General features: G+C 39.0%; 1 long non-coding RNA gene across 5 annotated transcripts in view; it reads right to left on the bottom strand.

Annotated features, from left to right (window-relative positions):
* The window catches only part of LOC110401822, a 247,983-nt gene that overhangs the window by 99,901 nt on the left and 121,570 nt on the right, over positions 1 to 26,512 (bottom strand). Inside the window, exon 1 of one of the 5 annotated variants that reach the window (XR_002440637.1) lies at positions 11,358 to 11,431. The exons of the other annotated variants lie outside the window; for them this stretch is intronic. This is a non-coding gene — a long non-coding RNA (uncharacterized LOC110401822). Of the gene's footprint in view, positions 1 to 11,357; positions 11,432 to 26,512 lie in introns of those variants that run through there. 5 annotated transcript variants of the gene reach the window in all.

Here is a 26,512-nt window from a genome sequence, read left to right as displayed (position 1 = left end):
TTAGGTTAGAAGGAATCTGAGGCTCTCCATGTACCCCCTTCATGATTGGCATATTTTTTTCTTTTCCCTTTCCCATCTCCTTGGTTGTAATTACATTACAGTGGCTTATCTCTCCATCAAAGGATGGGTAAGTGGTCCCTTTATAAAACTGCTCTGAGCAGCTGTTGGCCAGTCAGGGAACACTGAGGCCTGACCAGAGCTACACTCTCCCCAAAGGGCTTATCTATATTGTGCCACATTGAATGCAATGTGAATCAGTGTAGACAAGAACAAATAGCATTCAGCACATGTCAGCTAAGTGCAGTTTTAGCCTGACCTAATCAGTGTTTAATCATGACTAGCTGACACTCACGGTTTATTGTGGTCCTCACCAGCCAACATATTGTGACCAGTATTACGTCAATTACTTAGTTACCCAAAATTACATTCAGACTTGATTAAATCCTGCCATTTGTATAACTTTATAGAGACCCAGCAACAGAAGTTTGCCTCTTTGGAACCTAGACAGTAAAGCCTTACTTCTCGGTTTGCACTCAGTTCTTGTCACAGAATGATGCAAAGTCTCCAGATCATCTGCTCTGATAGCAGTGGTAAGGCACAACTGTTACACATCTAGGTATCTCAGACTAGCTCTAAACTAGGATTGAGTGCTGAAAGCAATGAGGTCCAGGTGCTGCAGGCTTCAGCTGTCAAGCAAGCAAATATTTGTTCATGGTTTCAGGTAGGCAGTATCTTTTGTAGCTTACTCAAAGCCCAAGGTGTTGCAGCTTTCCTGCTACTAATAGCTGTATGAGCTAAAGCAGTGCATTTTGCAATGACACATCTGACTGCAGTTCAGGTACAGCCTAGGAAAGAAGGTGCTAACTGAGGCACTGCCACAGACTGTCTCAGTCCTGCTGGGAGAAAAAGTGGTATTTGTATTATAAATAGTATGAAATAATACTTCTTTATGCCTTTAATACTTGCATCTCAAACATTTAAATAAGGTCTGCACAGATACGCAGAACGAGCCCTGTATTTGTGGCGGTATCTCCACACTGGCTCCTTAACATGTCTCGTTGGAGGCGCCCATTTATGCGCACAAGCTCGGCTTCCTATTTTCCCCATTACAATTCCAGCTTCGGTTCCAAAAGTAATATACTCTTGGCTAAGCACTCTGCTGGTACTAATGAACTCAAAATCTTTCTGTATACTCAGCATCTTTCTATAACTGGATATCCACATCCAGCTCATTCACTGTATTTTTTTTTAAAAACTTCAGTGCAGCTTCTTTTAATTCTTTCTAGAAGCCATGCACGTGTATGGCACCAAGTGAGTGAGAGAAATCATAAAACATGTATCTATCTTTGCAGGGATGTATCATTTAACCGAGGCAGCAATGGTAGGCTGTTGCTATCTTTTCAGCTGGAATGAGAAGCCCCATTCAATATTTGCATCCTATAACAACATAGCTAATGTATGTATTATCCACTAAATAAAGAACGTGTCCTATGGGCCCTCCTGCATCTGCTGTGCTTGTATGTTACGGGGTCGATGGAAGATCACCTCTTCTAATGGTGCCCTCTCCTCCTAATGCAAGGAAACGTGGTTCGGGAACAAAAGGCATTATTCAGTGTCTGGAAGTAAGAACACTGGCATCTATGTTTCATAGACTATTTGACGCTTGAGATTTTAAGGGGTCAGCAGCTTCCCTAGCCTTTGTGTTCATTTTGCCGGCATCCCTTGGGCAGGACAGCTACAACAGGAGCGGTCTCTTTGAAACCTGGGGATCCTCAGGCTCCTAGAACTGATGGTTACTGTGTGCAGAAAAATCCAAAGTCATGTACATCTGAGAACACATCTGGTGTGAAATGTATTTATTGTAAGCATCTCAACCACACTGAGCAACGTTTTAAAGGTACAATATTTTTAACCAAAACACTATGAATCAGTCATCTGCTTTTTACATCTTTTCCTTCCTAACATAGTACACTGGTAAAATATTCATGTGTACATTTTCTTTCATAATCTTCCTCTTCCTCCTGGCCTGAATCTGAGGAGCAGGAAAGCATAATATGCAAACCCAGAAATAGTTGTTATATTTGGATGTCAGACTACAGCTCCAAGTTGTGGTATCACTGGATGATTCCAGGCAAAGAGAATCAAGCTCCTCACCACAGATAAAATCTGGCACCAATTTTCCTTTTGCTTCTTTTGGTATAAAGCTGGAATTTCTCCTCTCTAGTCAGTAGAATTGTACCATGGGGATAAATTACAGGAGGGGCAAATCTTCTGTGTGTAATAAACAGCAATGAGAAAAAAGAACCCTGTGGGCAGTGAATACAAATTGGGTAATTTGAGAAAAATAAAATAGCCATCAGGAGTAAACTGAAGCTATTTGCTTAAAAATGGAGACCAAAAACATTCTTACTTGGTCTAGGACTACCAGGCCTAGAACTGCTGAATTCAACAAAGAAACTCCTACTCATTTCAAATAACTTGAATCACTGCATAGAACATGTAAATAGCCTTTCCTGTGGACAAGCCTCTGTCGTCACCTTTCCCCAACCATGGGTTAGACAGGAGCCCCAGAGCCTGTGCACAGACAAGGTGCCAGCTGCACCTCGTACTGTCCCAGACAGAACTGCTAGAAGTAAGTCCCATATCGGAAATGCATTACTCCTCTCCCCTTTGTCATCACACAAGGATTTGAAAGAAGGCAAGAAAAAATTAAGAAATTAAGGATCTTGCTCCAGTCACGTCAAATGCAGGAATTACCATCAATATTCTTGGTAACATTTTCAGTCTCAGTTTTGGAAAACATCAAATACTATCATAGAAAAATAGAAATAAAAAATCAGAATCTCTATTTCACGGCCCCCTCAAAACACCTCACAAGCAGTGAGGAATTCATCTTCACCAAACTACCATGAGAAGAACTTTAGTTTTGAAAATCAGACATTAGGAAAAGAGCCCCAGTTCATACTGAGAAATGCAGTCAGGAAATAGCAACTTCAGCTTAGCAAGAAGAATGTGTGGGGTGAGCAAACTAGGGAAACAGGCAGATTGTCAGCGTAGCAGTCATAGGTATAACTGGAATTTGAAGTTAAACTACGCTGAGGTAAAAAGTTTGGCCTATGTTACAATTACAAAGCATTAGAACATGTCTTCTTCTTACTTGAATATTTGCTGCTCTGGTAATATTCTACGAGGAACTTAGCCTTTCTCCTTTCGATCAGTGTTATGCTGGCACTACCATTTCAAATACGGGTCAGCTTATGAAGTGTTCTAGCAGAGATGTTAAAAGCAGAAGAGAGTATTTTTCCTATCTGTGTTAATTCTGACAGGAGTTAATCCAAGGAAGTTCTGTAGCCTGCAGTATAGATCAGGCAATGAAGGTGATCACAAAGGATTTTTCTGGATTTATAAACACTCGTTTGATGATTCCCATTTTACAAAGGGGTCACTGAGGAAAAGGAGGCATTTTTCTTTAGCCTATGGCCATAAATGGAGCTTGAAAGAAAGTCATAATCAATCAAACATACTGCTCTTGAAACACCACTATCACTTTATTGTTAGGTCATACTTCCTCCCAAAAGATGTGGTTATTCAAACAGTCCGTTAGGTTTCCCTACGCTCATTTTTGCTTTGCTTCTGTCTGCCTCTGCAGTCAGAACAACACAATCTCTTCAGTCCTATAACAAGCACATCCATACCATGTTATTCACAGGAGAACTTATAAGAGGAAGCTTTTCAGTCTTCCAGTTATTTCCAAACTGAGCCATGCTAGCTGAACTCTTTAATTGCACAGCTAACTGGAAGACTGAAATCATTAGAAAACAAAATAAGGACAGGCCAGCCCTTAGTTCTACCTCATCCTAGCTCTAACTGATTTTTCCTCTTGTCATGTCCTATCCCCAGCCGTTCCTCCTATCGTTAAGGGTTGCTCTGAACTGCACTATCAGCAAACCTTCAAGCCTTACAAAAAAAAAAAAAAAAAAAAAAAAAGAGGACATGATTTAGCTGAAATAAAAGACTTTGTCCAGATTGTTTTGTTGGATAAAGCACCTTTGTTGCAAGTATGTGGGAAAGGAGAGTCCAACCACAGCTCATCCAGATTCCTTAGACACACACGCCCAGTGATATGTATTTGTGAATATTTTCCACATTTATATCTGCTAACCAAAGTAACCAGTTTTTACTTGTTTAATTACTGCTGAAGAAAGAGGAACTGTCAGTGCTTTAAGAGTTATGCCAAAGCACAGGGTGGGTTCTCTCTGATTCATATGCTGTATGGCTACTGAAACCAAGACCCAGCATCAGGAATGCCAAGCAGTAAGAAAAGAAGCAAAAGAAGCCGTCCAGCTCTACCACATATTTTAATCTAACTCTCTTGTTAAATTAATGTTATTCCTAACTTTCCCAGCAATTTAGCAGTGTGTCAGACATATTATCAAAACACAAGGAAACAGGAAGACCTTTGGGTGCTAGAAGTATGGGACCTAATAGACTGCTATGCTAATGAAGTTTTATTCCTCTTATTTTCAAAAAAGAGTAAATGAATGAAAGCCATCCCAGCACTGACTATCCCTCTCTTTAGCTTCATCGAAAACACAAGATTACCACAGGAATTAAATTAAAGGAATACATGCAATTGTTTTCTAAATGGAAAAATCCCTCATATTTTGCACACAGAAGGGCATGAAGATAACTCATAAGAATTCCTGAAAATCACAACCACCACTTAGAAGCAGTCCTAAACCCCCACCCTTCTGAGCAGCACTCAGAAACTTGGCAGAACTGAGTCCTTCCATTCGCACTGAAGACACAAGCTGACAGAGGAGTACGGTAAGGATGCCAGCTGCTCCAGAAATGGGTCCTAAATATCACAGGAGTAGTGGGAGATGGCATGCAATAAGCAAGAAAAGTTGGAGGTATTATTCCATGAACACTTGAGTGGATAAGTACCAGAGAGAAAAATCCTCTCTAATAAAGCTCCATAATATTACCACAATGACATCTCTGCCTGGCTTTGTGAGTACATACATCAGTTTATAGGGAGATACACAGGAAAGCAGGCACTCCTAGATGCATATGCAGAATCTACCCTTTAGATGAATTTGCGCTGTGATTCTGAACACTGAGCCTAGAATTTCTGGCCATATGTATTGTTCCCATGCTTGTTATCTCTTTCTAATATTAGACTATACCATTTAACCTCTTTGCTCTGTTTTTCCATCTGCAAAATGCAGACGGTAATATTTACCTTTCTTGCAGAAAACTTTTGAGATTAGAGAGAGATGAGTATGGCCTCTCACTACGGCCAGAATGGGACCAAAAAAATGGACCGATGCATAAAACAAGGTCAAGGTTTTGATGTAGGATAGATCCTACTTCATATCCACTGGAACGAAGGTCAAGAAAAGACAGACATTTGTCCTGAGACCCGCAAAAAGTCTAAGCCCAGAGATTTCACATCCAGAGCCACAAACCTGAAACCCCGTTATAAGCCCTCTGCAATTTACTTGTCACAGCATCCAAGACAAGTAAACTAACATAATTACAACCACCTCATACTGATGTAAACCAGGACACAGAAAAGAAGTGAATATTGTCACCACTAGGTTTACAGTTCAGACCTATGTGATTGGTCATGCCATCTGTGAATCACCAGTCAGAAAGCACTAGCTCAGTCTATAATTCCTTAGCATAAGATTCAAGACAGGACCCTGAAATTAGTCACCTGTCCCTGAGGTTATTCTGAGGTAAATCAGGAACTGCCTTATTTGTTGGAATGCGGTTACACCGCTGAAATGGTATTGAAGAGAGAAGGGTTTCGTTCTACAAACTGTGCACCTTGCTAACTCAAGTAGGAAGTCTAGACAGCGTATTTTATGCTGTGCTGACATGTATATAGAGTAGCAGTTGAAGCAAGAAGCTTCATACCCATGATTCAAGAAAGAACAAGAAAGACAGTGTTCAGCTCCCTCCATTATATCCTTAGACTATACCTGTGGTTTGGGTATCAAAATGTAGTTGTGCCATAGGGAATTTAGAGTGGCCCCCCCAGAGTCAATTATTCCAGGCTTTCTTTCCCTCTTTATGTACAATTAAAGCATAAATGGTGGCCACAGTTCCAACTTTTCTCATGTTCTCAGCTGTAAGTAAATAGCTGTGATCAGGACAATATCATTATTAATATTTCTACGGCAATTGCAACTGTCCAGGGCTGCCTTACTTACTGTTCAGAAGACAAATGCCAAGTACTGATAAGTGTACAATCAAGGAGCTCTGGAATGCAGAGCAACAGGACAATGCACAGAGAATCCAATATTAGAGAAGCTGAACTAGTTTTGAAAGTGACTTTTGCTCCCTAACAGCCACAAATGATCACCAGCATAGCCAGAATGACAGTGCTAGAGTATTCGAGCTCTACACTGCTGGCAGTGCTACCCACCCATGAAGCCTGCACCTGGAGCTTGCGCTCACAGCACACCAGCTCCTACCCAGCAGAAAAGCTGCACTGTCAGTGGGGAAGAAAGATGAGGTATTCTTCATCATCAGAAAGTTCATTCCGGAGAAAACTGCAGACTAGAGGGCTGCTGAGGAGAATTCAGTCCTTTTCCTGCTCTGACTGTATCAGGTTTTGAAGGTTTTGTGCAAGCCTTGAAGCAATTTTCACTGCTAAATGTAAACAAGGCTTTCAGATAGTCCTGTGATGTCGGGATATAAAGACCAAATGAGATCCATTTACAAAAGCAGAATGAATATTTAAATAAAAAGCAGCCACCATCAAAAATGTTTTAAAAAATGCTGTTTTGGTTAATGCAACATACTGTATTTCTGCCAACAAAGGCAGTTTCTGATCAGGACACGCTGTGTTTTCCTCTGGAGAATGTGCAGGCAGGGTGGTCTTCCAAGAGGGACGGGAAAGGGCTTAGTTAACATTACACATCTTTCATATATGCAGGCTGGTAAATGTAAGGCATTACAGCTGTGGAGTTTGTCACCAAAAACTAAGCTGAAAGGACTCTAAGTACTGGAGACTGACAAGAATATGACCTAGTCACTCTCAATGCTTTTTATTCTCCTTCTTCATAATAAAGCAACTTCTCTTGTGTTTGTGCAGCCAGAACTCCTTGGCCTTTACAGTGGTCAGATGGAAAAGATAGGAGAAAAGGGATGGTACAGAAAATGTCATAGTGAAAGATTTGTTAATTTCCTATAGGCTACAAAAGAAGACAGCAGCCTCATTAAGCTACATATGTTTATTTTGAAAAGAAAACTTGGGCACTGAAAGTCTGTACTTCGTATCACAAAGTGCAAAGTCAATGCTGGAGGCAAGAGCTACTCTAAAGAATCAACTACATGCACAGGAGGAGATCTGAGCAGCTGGCAAATCAAGCTGACTTCACTGGGACAACATACTGCTTCTATTTGAAAAAGCATCCTTGGTCAGTGCATGTTTAAACCCAGTGAGACCTGAGCACATACTTGAAGTTAAACATGCGTTGAAGTATTTTTCTGAATCAGATATGTGTGATGAAACACTTACAGTTGGAATACGGTATTCATTCTCTGATTCCTCCCCTTTTCCTCCTAGAACTTCTAGAGTTTGAAATATCCTATGCAAATAATCCATCTAAATTAATAGGGAGATGCTTATGTAATTATATGTGTACAGGAGCTACAAAGAACGTTTTCATTTTTTAAACACAAGAGGTACAACACTCACCTTCTAGGCTAAACAATTTACTAAGACCAATTGTTTTTATATTCACTGACATTCAAAAAAACTGCCAGACGGAAGTTGTGTCTCTCTCTTTGAGTGGTGAAGTAATATCTTACACATACTAATTCCAAGAAAACAGCTATCTTATCTATCATCCATATTATTAAAATTAGTATTAATAGCAGTATATGCATGCTAGGTATAAGGAAATATTTGGAACAAGGCATGAATGTAAGACCATTATGCCATTAGTACCATTCTCCTTTACTTCTGTGATTAAGGCTGAAACGATTCAGAAAACCTGCTTATCAGATTTCTTGAATTCCAAAGGTTTTAGCTGTGAAAAAAATCAGCTCATGCAAAGAGGAATCACTTAGGAAAAGATACTATCACTTTTATTCACTGCAGTCAAAACTCACGCTGAAAGAATTTCCACTGAAATAAATGGAATTGTCAAGCCAATTCAGTATAAATGCAGGAGGAAGAATGATGTATGGAGTTTTAAAGCATATTCCTGCTCACTTGTTCCCTATTTACAATATAGTCAACATGGTCGCTTCAATTTCCAAGTGGTGGCAGGATCACAACCTAACAGTGTTGATTCAAAAGCACTTGGCTTTACAACTGCAGCTGAGATGGCATCTCTAGCAAGTGGGATCACTGCATGACTGAGCATCTCTAAGACCACAGATGAACACACTACAGGGTTCAGGCCACAGTTAAATCGAGCTAAAAGTTTATGACCCTTCACATTCTTGCAGCAATTGTATTGCCAACCCCCTTCCCTTTCACTTCCCCAGATTTGCTACATGTTTTGGCAGAATCTGGTTATAGCTGTGAGGTTACGGGAATGAATGAAGAAAAGTGGTTGGAACAGACAGGAACCTGAATCAGCAGCAGCTGAAATAGCCCATTTGACTACACTCAACCTGAGCAGCAGTGCCAAAGTCACACATCAACTAGTAAGCTTATTTAACTAGCTGTCTGTGATCCAGCTGGGGGTGTTATTGAACAAAGCTATGTTTCCTATCCATTTCTGTGGTCTATAGCTATGAAGAGGAGAAAGACATAGCCCCATCATGAACTAGAATTATTCAATACAAAGTTGAGGCGTTGTTGCAACACATAGTCACAGACACAGAGTAATGATTTATAGATTGTATGCAAAGCCTAGAGCCATCAACAGCATTATAAAAACAAGTATTTGACAGTTACACAACATTTTTTCTTACCTGTGAACCCTCGTTCAGTTCCTCTGTGATAGTCTTTGAGAGATGATCAAATATTTTCTAGCCCTAGCCCCATTCACCCCATATCAAATCCATGCCACAATAACTTCTACAATCCACTCACAACTCCTTGAACCTTACATCTGTTGTTTCGAATATACAAATTCATTACCCTGACAGGCATATATTCTACATGTGGGTAGAAAAGCCCAAAGTCTTGTCAACTCACACAGGTAATCTGATTTTAGAACCTGCCTTTATTGGCTTATATTTATACCAGGGAGCCTACCTGACACCACTAACCAATGAAGTCTTTCTTCAATTTCCTTCTAAAATGCCTAGGCTGCTGGAGATCATACCAAGTAATCAATCTCCAAATAATAAAATTAAAGTAAAATATTTCAAAGTATATGTTACAAGAAACTACAGTGATACTAGCTTTAGAATATTAGAGAAATGAATCATAGCTACAGCATACCTTGAACAGCCTCAATATAGCATTCATATATAATACAAAGCCACTCAGAGCTCACTAAAATTATGTGGAAGATACTTCCCAAAAATCTACAGAAAATAGCAAGATGTTGGGATACTCATTCAAAACATAAAACAGAAAATATCAAACATTTTTACAGTATGGAATTGCTCTATGTTGGTTTCAAACAGCAGGGGAATTAAGTACTTTCTCCTAGATGCAACAGTAGTAAATGCAGCCTTTAGAGAACACAGAAATTTCAGTTGCTGGTAGTAAAGATTGCAGTCTATTTGCAATCTCCATCTTTCTTTTCTTTTCATCAGATATTTAAAACTCAAGATGAAAGACAGGATAAACTCAAAGTACAAAAATTATCATGGTATGAGGAAGTAAAGAATGCCATTGGAGAAAAGTTATGGCTGGAAATCACTGGGATTCTAAAAGCCATACTAACCAGCTATTCCTGATAACTAGAGAGCACTCAGAGGAAGAGAAAAGTTGTGCTTAACAAGAGGCCCATTAACTTTAACTTCCATGAAAGAATAATACTGAAGATAAAATATAATTTATCTCAAGAGTGAACGAAGCCAACAAATTCTAATTTTTTCATGTCACAAAATGTTCTTATTGTTATAATAGTACTTAATATACCATTAGCCTTTCATATACCTGAATCTCATTTCCATAATTCATACAACGTAGGTATTTATAATATCACATTTTGTTGATTTTTTTTCATTGTGATTTTTCAAAAAAAACTAAACTTGAATCGTGGTTTCTAAAAAAAAAAAATTTCCCCTCTGGAGAGTACATTTAAAAGAACAACAGAATAAAGATGTCTGATTCTCGAATTTGCTGACACTGCTGTCATTACTAAATGAATCAACTAACTGCATGCTGAAAAGCAACTTACAAGGAAGGTATCCAAATGCTAATATTTCCCTATCCTTTAATGGGAATCCTTAATGTTAACTTCCTGCTACACAAACTGATTTGAAATAGCAACTGATAAAACTCATTCAAACTGATCTGGTTTGTTTCCCTTCTTTTTTTTTTTTAAAAAAAAGGGTGGATTTTTTTGGATTTTTTTTTCCTGCTTTTTTTCCTGACTCATGAAAGACACCAGAGAGTGATGTGGATGATGTGGTGAAAGCTCTGAAAAAAATTCTACTTAAGTCAAGGACTAGGGGAAGTGGTCACTCTGCGAGGTCATTTTCCTGTGAGACTCTGTGACAGCTGGAGAAAATTAGCCAAAATATCTGCATTCCAGAGAGGTATAAAAAGAAGGAAGAAAAGGAGGGGAGGGGTCAAATGTCTTGTGGAAACCTGTAGGAACAGCAATGGCATTTTCTGTATGGACTTGCTCAATCTGGTTTCCTGAAAAAGTCTGACTAAAACAGGAGATTTTTAAAGTCTCAGAGGGTAGTCAGGCACCCAGTTCCCTTAAAAGTCAGCAGGACATTCATTAAATTTGAGCAGATTAGCTGTATTGGATCTTTTCTCCAATGCTGGTGCAGGGACCACACAGAAATCCTATTCCTAACTTTATTACCATTTAAAGATTTACAGATCAGACATGCTTCCAGAATGGAAGAACTAGGAAGGGAGAAATAACACCACAGTAATGAGACAGATTCTTTGATTTCCATGTTCATAATTGTTAAAGAAATAGGCAGGGAATAACAAGTTTTCTTCTATGCGAGTTTTGAATCTCCAATATTGCTTTTGGTTTTGCAATAAAATCCAAACAAAAATATTCAAATATTTAGAAAATTAACATGCGTTCTCTTAGAAAATGAAACACACGGGCTTTTACGTAAGTTAGCTGCACTTCTCCCTGATCAGAAACAACCCGAGCTTAAAGTCCAAATCCTGTCACAATTAGTATATTTCTGTGAAACGTTTTGACTCTGATAAAGCAGAATACTAATTGAAACCATACCTTCCTCCTTCTGAAAGCTTCCATTCCCATGGATCTAATCATTTCAGACCACTCCGCAAAAGAAAAGAAAAAACAGAAAAAAAAGTCTCATTGAGATGAGGAAGTTTGCTGTCATAATTTCAAGCAATAGCAGGAGAAATCAGTTCATACATGAACAAAACTCTGCCCCAGCCTATCTGCAGTTCGTGCTCAGGAACCCCTTCAGCATAAGACTGACAGAAGAAATCAAGTAGAAGTCAGTAAATGACTCCCATAAGTAAAATAGGGATGCAGTCTAAAGTGATTCAAAAGCAAAATTAAGATTTTTTCAGACTCCCAACCATTACAGTTGAGGTAAAGTTTTTAAAATAGAGCAGCTGTCATTTGGGCGACTAAATGAGGGCCATATTTTACAGACTCGTCTATGTTCCCAATCACAGGAGTTTTTACATTCATTACACGAAGGATAATATAACATAGTTCTAAATTAAGAAAAGTTGAATAGCCTCCAGAACGTTACAGAAGGATTTCATGGGGTCTCTAACACCTAATTCAGCAACATTATATTCTTCCCATTGCAAAATGCAAGGGTGCACCTCTCATAGTGTGATCATTTTGTTCCAAATCTCTTGTGTGCAGATAGGACAATGTCTCTGCTCCTCCTCTAACCTGATTTTCTCTGGCAGTTTATCTCCTTTGTGGAGTGAAGAGAAAATAGTATCTGATTAAGGAGGACAGGTTTATTTATTTTTTTCCTAAAAATATATTTTGACTTGTCCTTCCTCTCTTCCTCTTTTTCCTTCAGATAATAAATAACTGCGAAGGAAGAAAAAGTTCCAAACAGAAAAAAAAAGATGAGGGAATTTGCATTGCTAACACCATTCAGTGTTAACCCTACTCGGTACTGCCTTGGGATCTGGTATAGATATTTCCCAGGTAGCTCAAAAAAAGTCCTACTTAGAGAGAAGATAATGGTTTAAATAAGTGTAAGATGGTCCAAAATCACTTCAAAACTTGAAGTTAAACAAATTAACTGTTAAATATAAAGCATGTTGCATTAACTTCCTTTTTAAAGAACATATTTTATTCTTGCACTTCTGTTTTATTTTTTAAATGAACCAGAAGCAGAAGTTTGAAATGTCATGTGAAATTCTGTTCTCATGAGGCTGCTGCTTGAGTTTTACCTCAGCAGTATTCAGGGAACTTTAGATAAATCTGCTTAGCTTGTTATCGGAACCAAAGTGCTGAACCTCTTTTGAGAATTACTCATGCCCCTGTCTTTACCAGACACCTTTTTTTATCCATCACTGCCTTTAGACCATCATAAAACCTTTCCCCACACGGGGGATTTTCTCGACCTGGTCATGACTACTTATTTCTACTTATCTAATTGTCCTCAGCACTAGTGAGGTCGCACCTCAAGTACCGTGTCCAGTTTTGGGCCCCTCACTGCAAGAAAGACATTGAGGCCCTGGAGCGTGTTCAGAGGAGGGCGATGAAGCTGGTGAGGGGTCTGGAGCACAGGCCTTATGAGGAGCGGCTGAGGGAGCTGGGATTGTTCATTCTGGAGAAGAGGAGGCTCAGCAGAGACCTTATCGCTCTCTAACTACTTGAAGGGAGGTTGTAGTGAGCTGGGGGTCAGCCTCTTCTCTCTTGTAACTAGTGACAGGATGAGGAGGAATGGCCTCAAGTTTCGCCAGGGGAGATTTAGGCTGGACATCAGGAAATACTACTTTTCTGAAAGAGTCGTCAGGCGCTGCAGTGGGCTGTCCAGGGAGGTGGTTGAGTCACCGTCCCTGGAGGTGTTCAAGAAACGTTCAGATAAGTGTTGAGAGACATGGTTTAGTGGGGTTATTGGTGGTAGTTGGATGGTTGGATGATGATCTTGTAGGTCTTTTCCAACCCAGCTAATTCTATGATTCTATGATCTCTGCCATGAGAGTGCCAAGTTCACCAGAATAGCTTTCTTGGGTACTCTGATCATTTATTGGTGTTCATAAGAAAGGAAAAGGAAAACAATTTGTGAGAAACTTTCCATATTTCTGTCTCGCTATTTTTATTGTGGTTGATTTAATTAATTTTTAAAAGGTAAATATGGGAATATATCTATTGATGTACTGTTATCTGTGGTTGTTTATATATGGAGGACAAATCCTTTCCTTCACCCAAAGCCAGAATAAACAGATCTTGCCCAGACAAGTCCCAAATTGATTGAGAGCGATGGACTACTCGCCACAGGCTGCAGAGCTGTTCCCTGCCTATTACTGCACTGGAGGTATGCTCTTCTGCAAAGACACTGTTTCACATAAAACCTGCAGTTAATAGCTTCCCCCTTGATCGAAGCAGTTTCAGGTTAGAAACATTATACTTTTAGTCTTTTTGTTAGAAGAAAGACACGACTTACTCTTATACCAAGATATTTGGTCTGTTTACCTACCCTGACTTTCAGACTTCTAATCATGAAAGTACCACAAGAAGATGGATAATTTTGCCTCTTAAATTTAAAGATGTTGTTTTTTCAAATTAGCTAATTTTTAGATAGCGAATGATATATGCAAAAGCCCTACACAGGTTTTTCAATTTGTTTTTAGATATTTACAAGTACAAGATTATGTGAGATTATTGCAAACAACAACAACAAAACGCAGAATTATTCACTAGCCATTTTCCTTATTCTTCACAGAATTCTGTGTTTGACGATACAGAAAGAAAACTCATTCGTCAAGAATCAGCTATACATCCCAAAATTGGTCATTCAGTGTTCTGCTGAGTGAATAAACATTTAGATGATATCAAATTAATAACCAAATATACTACTGTGAGCATATGTATTTGATAGAATAATAGACTAATGTTGAAGCTCTGTGGATCTGTGAACTGTACTGTCTGCGGCATAGTTGAAAACTGAATGAAACGTTCATTAAAAGTTACCAATATTTACCATTCTGAGTGACCTACAGTATTTGCTCTCAGGCAAGAGCTTCCCTCATCAGAAACCTGTTTGTCTTGTATTATCATTTAAAGAAGGGTCAACAATCCTTTGAATTTTTTTCCACTACCAGGAAGGTGATTAGGTTATGATTATTTTTGTTCCATGGATCAATCTTCAATGCCTTGCACAGAGTAGGCTTAAAATGCTACCATTAGCAATTTACACCCACTTGCTGTCCATAAATGACTTTCAGGGTTCAAAGCAGTGGACTGTAAAACTGCTAACTTAACTGCTGGATCACCAAAGAAGAGAAGAAACTGGATGAGACAGAGCAAGTCCTAAATGCCTTCCATAATTAACAAACATGGCAAGACAAGTTATGAAAAACAAAAGAACTAGACAGATTTATGCTTAAAGTCTGGTACTTCTGAAAGTTTGTCCAACCACGAAAGTCTTTTTTGATCTAATTTGATTAATTGAAAGCACTTAAAATTCAATCACGTATTTATGGCCACATGTTTAAAACTGAATCCTCATCTTGCATTTGTAACCTACTGGTCAGACTGGATTGCTTTCCTTCGGCATCCAGCTTACCAATGATACAAATCTAATGATTGTCTTCTTTAGTTCCAGCTGAAGAGTTTCATACTTGTGGCTTTGAAGGTTACTAAATTCATCCCTAAGTAGTATCCACAATGATAGTGGTCACAAATCTCCAGCAGCTCATGACAACAATACCCTGTGGAAGCAATAAGCCATTTGTGGATAAACACACTTGTCCTGGTTTGGTTTCTTAATGCAATAAGAAAACGTGATTCATAGAATCATAGAATCCTTAGAGTTGGAAGGGACCTCTGAGGGTCATCTAGTCCAACTCCTTTTCAATCTTGTATGACGCAGTGCTTTGTGAGCTGCCCCAACACGGAGAAAGCAATCTCTCCGTGTTTTTGTTCAGAGGTAGGAGAACAATGAAAAGGAGCTAGCAGCCTGAAGTAAACAAAATCAAACCACCAAGCAAGTCGTTGTGAAGGGATACAGTAAGCCTCTTTTTTAATCAGGTATGGGAAAAAGGAGCAACTAAGCCAAAGAGTTGCATTTCTTTCCAAGGTTGTCCTCAGATTAAAAGCTGCAAGGTGAACATTATGTACTTCTAGGCAACAGGACTCCATCTGATGTTATAGGAACTAACAAATAGAGAACTGCTTTCCTGGATCCCCTAATATGCACCAACAGCAGCATTGAAACCCAGCTTTGAAAACTCTTATAAGTCAGGCCATTTGTGTATACCATAGTCCAGATTCATAAACCTGTACCCTTTCAGTTCCTCCCCAAACTCCGAAAGGTAAGAAATTCTGCTTGAATATTTCATTATGTTATGTATGGGGAAGAGCTCTGTTAAAGAGCTGGCACTATTGTCCTGTCTTGGCGAACAGTTTGTGTGACATGCATAAGGGAGACCAGATATTTGCACCCATTATATGTAAGGATTTTTTGCCCAAGGACAACTTGTAAAACCCATTAATATGAATTGTGTCTGAGCTGACGAGGAAAAATAGAAAACACTGAATCCAGACCTTCAATACTTCATTGGTGTTTCTGAACTTTTATTAGCTGTACTTGCTTCCATAAAATCTATTTAATAAGGCAACCGATGTTTTGGTAATGCATCAAAAGCAGTTCTCTTCAAAGGGCATCTTTTTCACTCAATCTCTTCTCTAAAGACAGTGACATTAGTTTTGTAAATTAATAAACAGGCCAGCATCTGAGGACTGCATGAAGCCTCCATCACCCCTCATTGTGCTTTCTCTTCTGACCCCACTTTCCAGTGCAGGGCCCTCATCTCGACAACAATACCCTGAAAGCCTGTGTGGCACTCTGGGATCACACTTGAAAAGGCCTTTGGCTGAGGCTGGCTTTCAAGAAGAGGGGACAATTGGCAAGAGGCCTGTGGCTATTCATGCAGAACAGGCAGTGAAAAATGCCTGAAGTCAGTTTCAGGGGTGGGCAATGCCCAAAAAAGAAAGCCTGCATAACATGAATGGCTGCTGCTAGGAGACTAAAACCAAAGGCATGCTACTAGCAGGCCTCCATGTGCCGACATCAATGGGTTCATCCTATCCCTATTAGGGGCCTAAAATGATGAAGAAACATGAGAAGGGACTATAAGCAGGAAAGGAAAATAATACCAAAGTACACAACGGTCAATGCTTATATTGTTATACTAAATGCTCAAGAGAAGGAAATAATATTTTCTATGTTCAGTATCTTTTCTGTTAACAATAGTTACATCAGCTGCAAAATCTAATAAGCAAAATAACTGTGGTACATTTCCTTGGGGGAGGAAAGCAATGCACTTTCATAATTAGTTATTTCTCATGCACATAATTAAGAGTCATTACAAACACATATTAGAAAAGCCAAGGCAGAGTTGCAATGGTTCTGGACCTGCTGCTGGAGCAGTTCCAGTGCCCCTGGATGTGCATGCAAGGTCCCCTCGCTCCAATCCCAGCAGTGCAGGTCAGAGGGAGATGGGAGGTCTAATGGCTTTTAACAGAAACTACCATCATGCACCACAAAAGCATTTCAGTGGCATACAAATGACCCAGACCTCAAATGTGCTCAGTGTTAGTGAGCCCGAGGGCACTGTCTGCAGTGTGGATCCAGTGTGGTGAAAGGCCTACAGGCCTGAAAATTAACTGTGAAGAATTTTCCTCACCTACAAGTCACCAGTTCTGGTTTTGCTGCTGTCTTTTCTTGTTTACTTTCATAAGATACAGCAAAAAAACATATTCTCCTACTAACATTTCACACTGAAAACCTGAGCATAGCCTGCTGAGCTCTTCTGAAAGGAGACAGTCACTGCCCCATGCTTAATGTCAACAGTATTCTGAAAATGACATATCAGTGTCTGTAGAAACAACCATTTCTCTAAAATCCTTCCCATTTCAATACAGATATTGGCTCTTGGCTAGTGAAAACCTTGAAAAAAATAAATTACAATGTCTAGTCATGTTTGGACTTACTTCTAGGCATGAGCTCAGCTCTTAAAAATGATCATATTATTTAGTTTATGAGTAATAATGTCTGACTAAAAAAGGTAAAAAGCCACCATATGATACTGTAATCAAGTGATTTATTTCATGTGGTGTTGTTTGTTATTCAAAGTTGAAGTTCAGGAAACCTCCCTTCCTTGCTTTTTTAGTTATCTGTTTCCCAAGTCTGATTTTCCAATAGGGAAAGGGAAAGGAAGATGCTCAATAAATTCTGAATGCAGTTCTGCACAAGAAGCAAGAAGAAAACAATTGGCAGGAGTGGTGAGAGCAGTGGTAACTTCAGATCTGCTCTCCTTTAGATGCTGGTTAGGGCACGCAATCGGGTGAGTATGGAATTGGGTGAGCAAGTGCTGAATGTGATATTCCACTGAAAACGATGAAGTAACCCATTGTCCCCCAGTGGGAATCAGGAAAGGAACTACAAATGCTCCAGAAACAAAACTGCAGTGATCTACTGATATCTAAGGGAAAACTTTAAAGTAACGATCCAATGCTACTTTTTTCTGTCCATTTCCACTAAAAAATTCTAAATATAAGATGGAGTAAAGCTTACTTCCATCTGTGTTCTTAATACTTGTACGTGCTTCTCTTGAATCTAAAATTGCTCCAGTAACTTACTTGTTCTATCAAAAAATTCGTGCTTGTTCTGTATCCCCTATTTTATTGATGAATAACAATTGCAAATATTCAAGCAGGCAGGAAAAATCCCAAGAACACTGGGTTTCATAAATTAAACAAATGGTTGCGGGTAAGGTTAAATATAGCTAGGCTACTGCTTTGCCAAAGAAACAGTTTGTCTTGTGTGGTCATGATTCCTGCAGCCTCTCAGTGTTGGACATTTGAGACTTGGTATTCAGAGGGAAGGAACCAAATGAAGGTTTTTATGACATGCGGGCATGTCAGACCCTCTAAATCTAGAATTTTAAAACTCTCATATGTTTCCCACATCCTGTCTCAAGGCCACTGATTCTCTTACTCTTCTTCACGGCTGAGTGAATCACTTCCCCTCCATCAAAATGATGCATCCTTGTGGCAGCTGGGACAATTGTAAAGCATGGCATTGTATTTGAGACATTTAAGGTTTCTTTTGAATGTGAGGTAGCATGAAAAGTAAAAGAAGGGTCAAAAACTCATCCCTACTTCCATGGATGAAAACTAGATTTTCTAAACCTCTAAGGTTGTGATTTTAAAAATCACCTTGTTCATCCTTGATAATAAGCAAGTAGAGAGGTTTTCTGCAAGGTACTGTAGAGATATGTACGTACCACGTAATGGCGCAGATTCACTCTCCAGACATGTCCTTCCCTGTCTAGGAACTATTTTTGGTACCTCAGGTAGGTATCTAATATTAATTTGAGGTGTATCTAGACTACAACACTGGTCTGAATTCATTCCACTCCAAACAGCAGGAATTTTGCTGTGTAAGATTTTGAATTTAGTTTGCATAGTATTCTGACTATATGTATTGAAAAGTATGTTTTCTCTTATCTATTTACATTAACACAGTAATCATAATGTATTCAGCACACAACAGATGTAAGAAAAGTATTTGAATGTTTCAGGTTTTTCAGGGTTTCTAAGTGGATTTTTAATATAATCTATCACAACAGAGAGAGAATCTCCCAGGCTTTGGGAGTTGTGAAAACAGCCTTTAAAATGTAAAGAAATATATCTTTTTAAAGTTTGTGAGATCTGAAAGGAGAGGAGTGGGTGGTCTTAGCCCTTCAGAAGGTCTCTGATCCTCTGACCTATTAGACCACTAGTTCACCTAAAACAACCAATAGCTATTCAATCTAAGAGTACAAAGGTGGCAATAAAAATAAATTCTTAAACAAAAGGAATAGAAATAAACATTTCAAAGTTTTTCTTCTCTTGTGTAACCCAAAAACTGTAGACTATTCCTTTCTATCTACTCAGGCAAGATACCTGCCTGATCTTGCCAAGAAAAAGGAAAATTAAAACACTGTGGGCATCCAGCGGGTACCCCACTACAGGCACATGGTATGTTACTGACATTTGAAGTATGTGCTGTGTTTATACTCTTAGCCCAGCTGCTCATTCGTTTGATGTTTTAGCCACTGTTTTCTGCTTAGGCCAAGGTATTTTGCATACCGAAGCCACAATTGCTAACTAGCAATCATTTAACTGCAGTGCCAGGACTGTTGGGAGAGAGCGGAAGTCACACACAGATTCCTAGCTGGTCTACAGGGGCTGCTCTTGTGTGTGTCTCCCAGCTTCAGCTTCCCGCAGAACAAATTGTGGCTCTCAGAATTTTGGCCAAGGGTCTGTAAGGCAGTGTCTCATGTAACTTGCTGTTTCCTTGCCATTGAAAACATTGAGGAAAAGCAATACATTGCACTGAGTCTAACCTATCATCAGGTTTGCCCCCTTCTGATTTTTTTTCCTTTTTATTCCAAAGAGCATTCTCCAAACATCTCATAACAGCAACCAGAGCCAGGCAGCATGTGGAAAATGAGAATATCCTCCTAATACATAAACCATTAGACAGCACTTGCTCTCTATTTAAAAACCAGAAATAAGATGATTTTTCAGTGAAATGGCAACCATCCTCAGTGAAATTTTTACTGGGGCTTTGAGGCTGACAGAAGACTCCCAATCCTGATTAGAAAGCATAGCTACTTCTGTGGGACGGTTGAGGCACTCGACTGCAGACTACCCAGAGTTTTCAGACCCTCTTCATGCTCTTGGATAGTTCACTTAATCTCACTGCTAAAAACCCTGGTTCCTCTGTGCAAAATGGGTAGAATAGTATTCTTGTCAATCTTTGCCTTGCAAGCACTCACTACAAGAGTATGTCTAAATGTATATTGGTAAAGCACTTTGCACAAAAAGATCTTTGGAAACTACCAAAATACAAAGTGTTAAGTGTTGTATATTCTCACAAATATTTGTTTTTCTTCCTTTCAGCCCCACTCACAGATCATAATTTCTAATAGTTTGTTGATAATTTGCCAGTGGCCAAATATGGGTTTAATCCCCCATAGTTGGTGTGAATAACTGAATTGAATGCTAGTGTTCTTCACTGAATATATAGACTTCTGCAGTTGCTCTGCATCGGTTCCACAGCAGATATAGACCTATATACGCCAGAAGTTCAACCACAGAAAAGATGCAGTAGAAATATCTAGCTATAGTCCTGGCCATAGTGATGTTAGCAGCGGACTGTATTTCACCTAACATATCATTAGGAACGCATCTAAATTGTCTGCTTTTTTTCTTTTTAATAACCACAGCTGCACTGTAGCTTTATTTAGAAGATGAATATATGAAGTGCCAGCCTCTAGCTATTTTCTACTCCCCTTTGGATTCAGCACGGATTCAAACACCACTGCATGTTTCTCTGAGTGTAACCATATTATTTACCACATTTCCTAGGTTGTTTGGTCATTTCTTGGAGAGTCTCATTGTGATCTTAATTTTTTTTTTTTTTTTTTTTTTTTTTACAGCTGGCTACAGACCTGGAAAAACAAAAACTGAGCTAACCTTCAATGCCAAGACAAAATGTTACAAAAAGTCACTGAATCCATTCCAGTGGTCATTTACTAAACTAGATGTGCTGAACCAACATCAGTTAACTAGACTTACCAAGTCAGTAAGTGCTTAAAAGTCTTATTCATACCTGAATAAAATCAGTGCTTTGAAGACTGAGAATCCAAGTTTGGGTAAGAAACAGTGACATAAACATGCATGAAACTAGATTCTGGGACATACTTTGAATGTAGGTTTGATAAATGGCAATGGAGTTCATGGTTACAACTACAGTGTCGTCACACTTGAATAGTGTTTAAAACCAGACAGGGTAAGGGATTGCTAGTTATTTATGATCACCAGTATGAAAATTTCCCAAATGTTCTTAACCATTCATTTGTTCAGGGCTGATTATTTTTACTCAGGTCTGAACATAACTAAGTGCATTCCTAAATTTAGGCACGCTAGTGAAGGAACAAAGTGGACTGGATTTTGAGCTTGAAGAAGATATTCTTAAATGACATCTGAATCCTGAGCCTTGGATGGGAGAAGTAGGCTCTAAGCCAAAATATGAGATCAGACCTTTTTCTTTTCCTCTTAACCTACAGCTGGGGATTCATAGAATAATTAGGGTTGGAAAAGACCTCTAAGATCATCTAGTCCAACCCTCAACCCGCTCCCACCATGCTCACTAAACTATGTGCCTCACTGCCATTTCTCAATGTTTCTTGAACACCTCCAGGGACGGTGACTCCACCACCTCCCTGGGCAGCCTGTGCCAATGCCTCACCATTCTTTCTGAAAAGAAATGTTTCCTAATATCCAACCTGAACCCACCATGGCACTACTTAAGGCCATTACCTCTCATCCTATCTCTAGTTACTTGGGAAAAGAGTAATCCCTGCCCATCTTGCCACTGGGTAGATGCACTCGTAAGAAGAGAGCTGTTCATAACAGCAGTGGAAAACTACACAGGAGATTCCACAACTGAAAAAGCTGTCAAAAAATCTCACTGTTTGTCTCATTTGTTGTTGCTGATCATTTTTTTCCACTTCCCTTTGTGTAATTTTAAGAGCTTTCTAACTGCAGAATGTAGCTGTGCTATCACAGTAGTAGCAGGTTCTTATTAGCTGAGCTGACATTTAAAGTCAGGAGGAATTCACATCCCCTTTCTGTAAAGGGGCAACTCTCCAGTTTAGATCTTCTATTTTTATATGATTTTCATTATGTTTTGTAATGAATTATAGAATCATACAATGGCTTTGAGTTGAAAGGGACCTTAAAGCCCATTCAATCCCATTCCCTGCTGTGGGCAGGGCTGCCACCACCAGATCAGGCTGCCCAGGGCTCCATCCAACCTGGCCTCAAGCACCTCCATAGATGGGGCATCCACAGCCTCATTGGGGTACCTGCTCCTTTAGTAAATCTACTAAATACCTATGCTGAAATGACCCTTTTCCCGAAAATCTATGATCCTAAGTCCATTCAGTATCTAAAATCAGGATTTTTTTCCTCTGGCAATATAGGCCTCCTTCTTTTTCATCTTTTTCCAGACTCAAGTTGATCACCAAACTTAAATATCAGTCCAGTGAATATTTCAGATCAATAGATACTTGTATTTTCAGTAATTTCATATATTAAAATCTAAAAAAAATTATACAACCTGCATATTACTGACAACTCCATTTATGGACTTTTTTTTCTTTTAGCTCTGTAAGTGCACCAACTACTCAAAGTCAACAAAATTAAAACATTAACATGACAATATAATATTCATTCCTTCTTACAAGAAAACAAATAAAACACTAGAAATAATGGCCTTACATCAACGCGTATATTAGCAAAATTTATCCAGGTTATAAAATATAAAACCCTACACTAGAAGAAGACAAAGATGAAATAAGAAAATTAAAAAGGAGTCTAATAACCTCAGAATGCCAAGAAAGCATCTTCATTTCTTGTTAAAGAAGTATCAAACACAGGGCACAGTTAATTCTTCTCCTTGTCTACTCTGATTAAAGACAGGGAAAGCTGAGGATATCCATGTTTGGCCAGCAATTCAGTAGGCACCCCCTCCCTCTGAATTGACATAAATTTGATTTGTTTGTACCAGAACTGGGACAAATTTTGCACTGACTTCGTTTACATATTAGCGGGCTTATAGAGGCTACTCCTTATCGTAGTCTTTAATTGCTGTGTTTAGTTGGAAAAAATAATAATGTATTTCTACATGTCTGTAAGGGTACAATGCATTTTGGTAGGATTTCTGAGCTGATGTTTGGGAAACAGCAACTACAATACCCTGATACTGACAATTCACTCTGTGTTGAAAGCACTCTGCGTTTGTCTCAGATTCCTTCTTACCATAAATCAACTCTGCCCAGAAGCAAGGCATAGGGCAAGGAAGATGCTATCAGACAGTCAAGCAAAGGCCAAGGCAGCACAGGAGTGCGCTTTGGGTAACCACAATACAGACAGACACTCAGCGAGGCAGTGGCAAGCCACGTCCAGCCACATTCCCAGGCACTGGAATGCAAAACAAACACAGTCCAAATGCTGTGGAACAAACCTGGGCCCATGAAGTCCAGACTGAATGAAACAGAGCTCAATGCAAACATGGTCCAAAGGCAATGGAAAGCAAACTCAGGCAAATAAACCCCAGGCTCTGTGAAACAGAGCACAGATAGACACACTCCAAGCACAAGTAGAAAAGCAAACAGAGACAAATACAGTCTAAACCTAATGAAGCAGATAAATGAAACAGTAGCTGTCTCACTCTCCAAGCAAAATCTAAGCGGCTTCAAAATTGCCAAGCTGGAGCAACTGCGGTTCTCGTACAGGGGAGCTGCAGAGTGCTACAACCTCTTCTCATACCCTTCACGTCTTCCACTCATGTTCAGTGTACTAGAATCATTTTTCACTCTTCAGTGATACACAGTAACTACTGTGGATCAACGACTTTCACTTTTTAAAATTCCTCCAGCAAAATTTAAAGAGGTTGGGAGTTTCAAGGTGACCTTAAAATAGAGCAAGGAGACCTTACTTGTAAATATACACTGTTGGTTTGTTTGTTTTGCACGTACGTAATGCTGCTTTGTACGGAATGAAATAGAGAAATGGAGACTCAATAGCTATCAATATAGGTATGAAAATATGAAAAGCAGAGAATAAGGGAAGCTAACAACACCAGTTTTCTATACTTCAGAGGCACATTCACAAACCTGAGAAAGCTTCCAATGGTTATACTTTTTTGAAGAATATAACACCAGTAGTGATACAGAGGAGGTAAACATCCAGTAAATATTTCTATCTCGTATTGGAATAAAAAAGGTAAAGTAATTTTACAACTGAGGATGCTAAAATACTTCCCAGTTCTTTAATACCATAGAGGATGGTAAAGAGCATCAATTACTGCTAACTACTTCAAACCTGGCAGCTCAGATATTTGGTTCCCAACAATCTCACAGACCTGTCTGAAGAAAATCTCTAGCGTACTTTTTAATGTATGTTGGAATACCAGGAAGATTCACATGGAATACAAGAGTGCTGTATTCAGAAAGGGCAGGCAGGATGACATAGGCAGCAACCAGTAAGGTTGACCTCAGCCATGCATAAAATAATGAATCAGTTGGAGTCAACTAAGAAGAAAATAAAGGAAGGAAAAATAGTTCATGTCATTCAATGTATTTAACAGGGAATAAGTCTTGTCAAACAAACACGATTCCATTCTCAATGGAGGTTGCAAGTAATTCTGTAGTTGTTATATACAGTACTACACTGAGGTTAAAAACAGTAACACATAATGACATGAAGCACCTGTTCAATGTATTATGAATGGGCTGAGTACCTCTTGTGTGGGGAATCACAACTGACCTGGATGGCACTTCAGGATACTGTGCCATGGCCTAACTCTTGCGAGTGCTTCAGTATTGCAAAATCATTTAACAAAAACGTTTCTTAAACAAAATAATAATAATAAAACAGCAATCTTGTACTCAAAACAAGGACTAGTAGAATAATAAGTAAAGGTAAGAACAGAATATTCAGCCAGAAATATCTGGAGCAGGGGTTAAGCGTTGACCATTAGATGTGTTAAAATGTTATGTATGTATTAAAAAAAATAATTGACGTGAAAACCGGTGGTTTGTAACATGGTTTTTAAGTACTGTTGAAAAGGACTTAGAGTTTAAAGATGCAGGTAACACAGGCAAGATGGAAATGCTCAGGCAGAAAGGATTAACATTATTCTTGGAGAGACAAGGAGGAGAACTGTGAAAAGTAGAATGGCTGTACTCCTCAGTGGGTAATAGGAAACACTGCCAAGACAACATCATTAACTTGTTGAGAGAACAACCCTGCTGCCCATAGAGAGTCAAACTGTCAGTAGTTACACCTGGCATGGGTCTTGTCAGGGGCAAAATCCACAGGCTACAGTGAGCTGCTGCTTGCTGCTGTTCAACTGCTACCTCCCAAAGCAGGCTGTGAACATCAGGAGGAGAAACAGAGTAAGTGGCTGGGGACTTTGAGTCCTTTACTCGTGTCCCTCTCTGAGCCTGCCCTGCTTATGAATAATTTGTTTAACATCTAGATAGGTTTTGCATGCTGCCTCGCTCAGTAGCCCTTGCTTGATGGATACAAATACACTGTGCCAATACAAACATTGATCCTTTTACATGAAATTCAGTTACCAGCTCTACCTATCAGCTTATTACACTTTCAGAAGTCTCCCACCTTACTGATTTTGGCAGTTGCAACCAGATTCAGAATAACTTAGTTGCTCTAAAATAACAGAGTATATGCAATCTAGTCTACCTTTCACCTACTAGAGCAAAGGAAACGCAAAGCCAAGGTAACTAAAAGCCTTCAAGGCTACCCAAAATATACAAAAATATAAAGAAGCACAATCTTTATGCCTTTCCACTACTTTCTACGTTACCTAAATATAATTTTCTTTGTTCCAGGAGAAGATACTTGAGTATAAACTTCAAAGCAAATTTATATTCCACTTGTGCTTTTCTTTTCCAAACCAGTTTTATCACTTGGAGTCTCCTTATGAGTGCAGTTCCCTGCCACTCTCTTCATTTTCATTGCAAGCTCTATAGCAGAACTGGGTTTCTATTTTGTGCTCAGCTGCATGCCAAACTGAAAAATTTTGCTATTGTCCCTAGTGATCTAAAGTTGTATTTATAATGATAATGCATGATAAACTAGTTCTGCAGCTGATGGAAATTAGGAAAGCTCCACCGCTGAGCTATGCCAAATAGAAGCATTGAAGAATAAATCCAACGGAAATTAAAAGGCAGTGCTGCTTAATTTAGTATTAATAATCAACAAGCTTTGGTTTTCTCTTTAAATAATCATCAGCTACATGTTATTTTGTTTCCTCTAATTGAGAAAATACAATAGAAAAAGGAATCATAGGTGGTCAAGTACTACTGATGAGGTATCTTTGCATTAGCTGAGCTAATCTTTCCCTTTCATTCTCCTACACAAATTCTGGATGTTGGAGAGATCCAGATAATGGGAAACGCATTTCATAATCACTTATAACGACTAGGAAAAACACATTTATTTTTGCATAATCTAAAAGTCTGAAATTAATTTAAAACCGAGAAAAACGTGTACTACATCCTCCTTATTGCAAAATGGTATCTTAGATGCTAATCTTTAAGTAATAGATTCATCCATGCAACAGATTCATC

This window comes from Numida meleagris, chromosome 6 (genome assembly GCF_002078875.1).
Source record: "Numida meleagris isolate 19003 breed g44 Domestic line chromosome 6, NumMel1.0, whole genome shotgun sequence".
In the NCBI taxonomy this organism is placed as follows: domain Eukaryota; kingdom Metazoa; phylum Chordata; class Aves; order Galliformes; family Numididae; genus Numida; species Numida meleagris.
The sequence above is the reverse complement of the archived record's forward strand: the minus strand, read 5'-3'. Positions and strand labels throughout refer to the sequence as shown.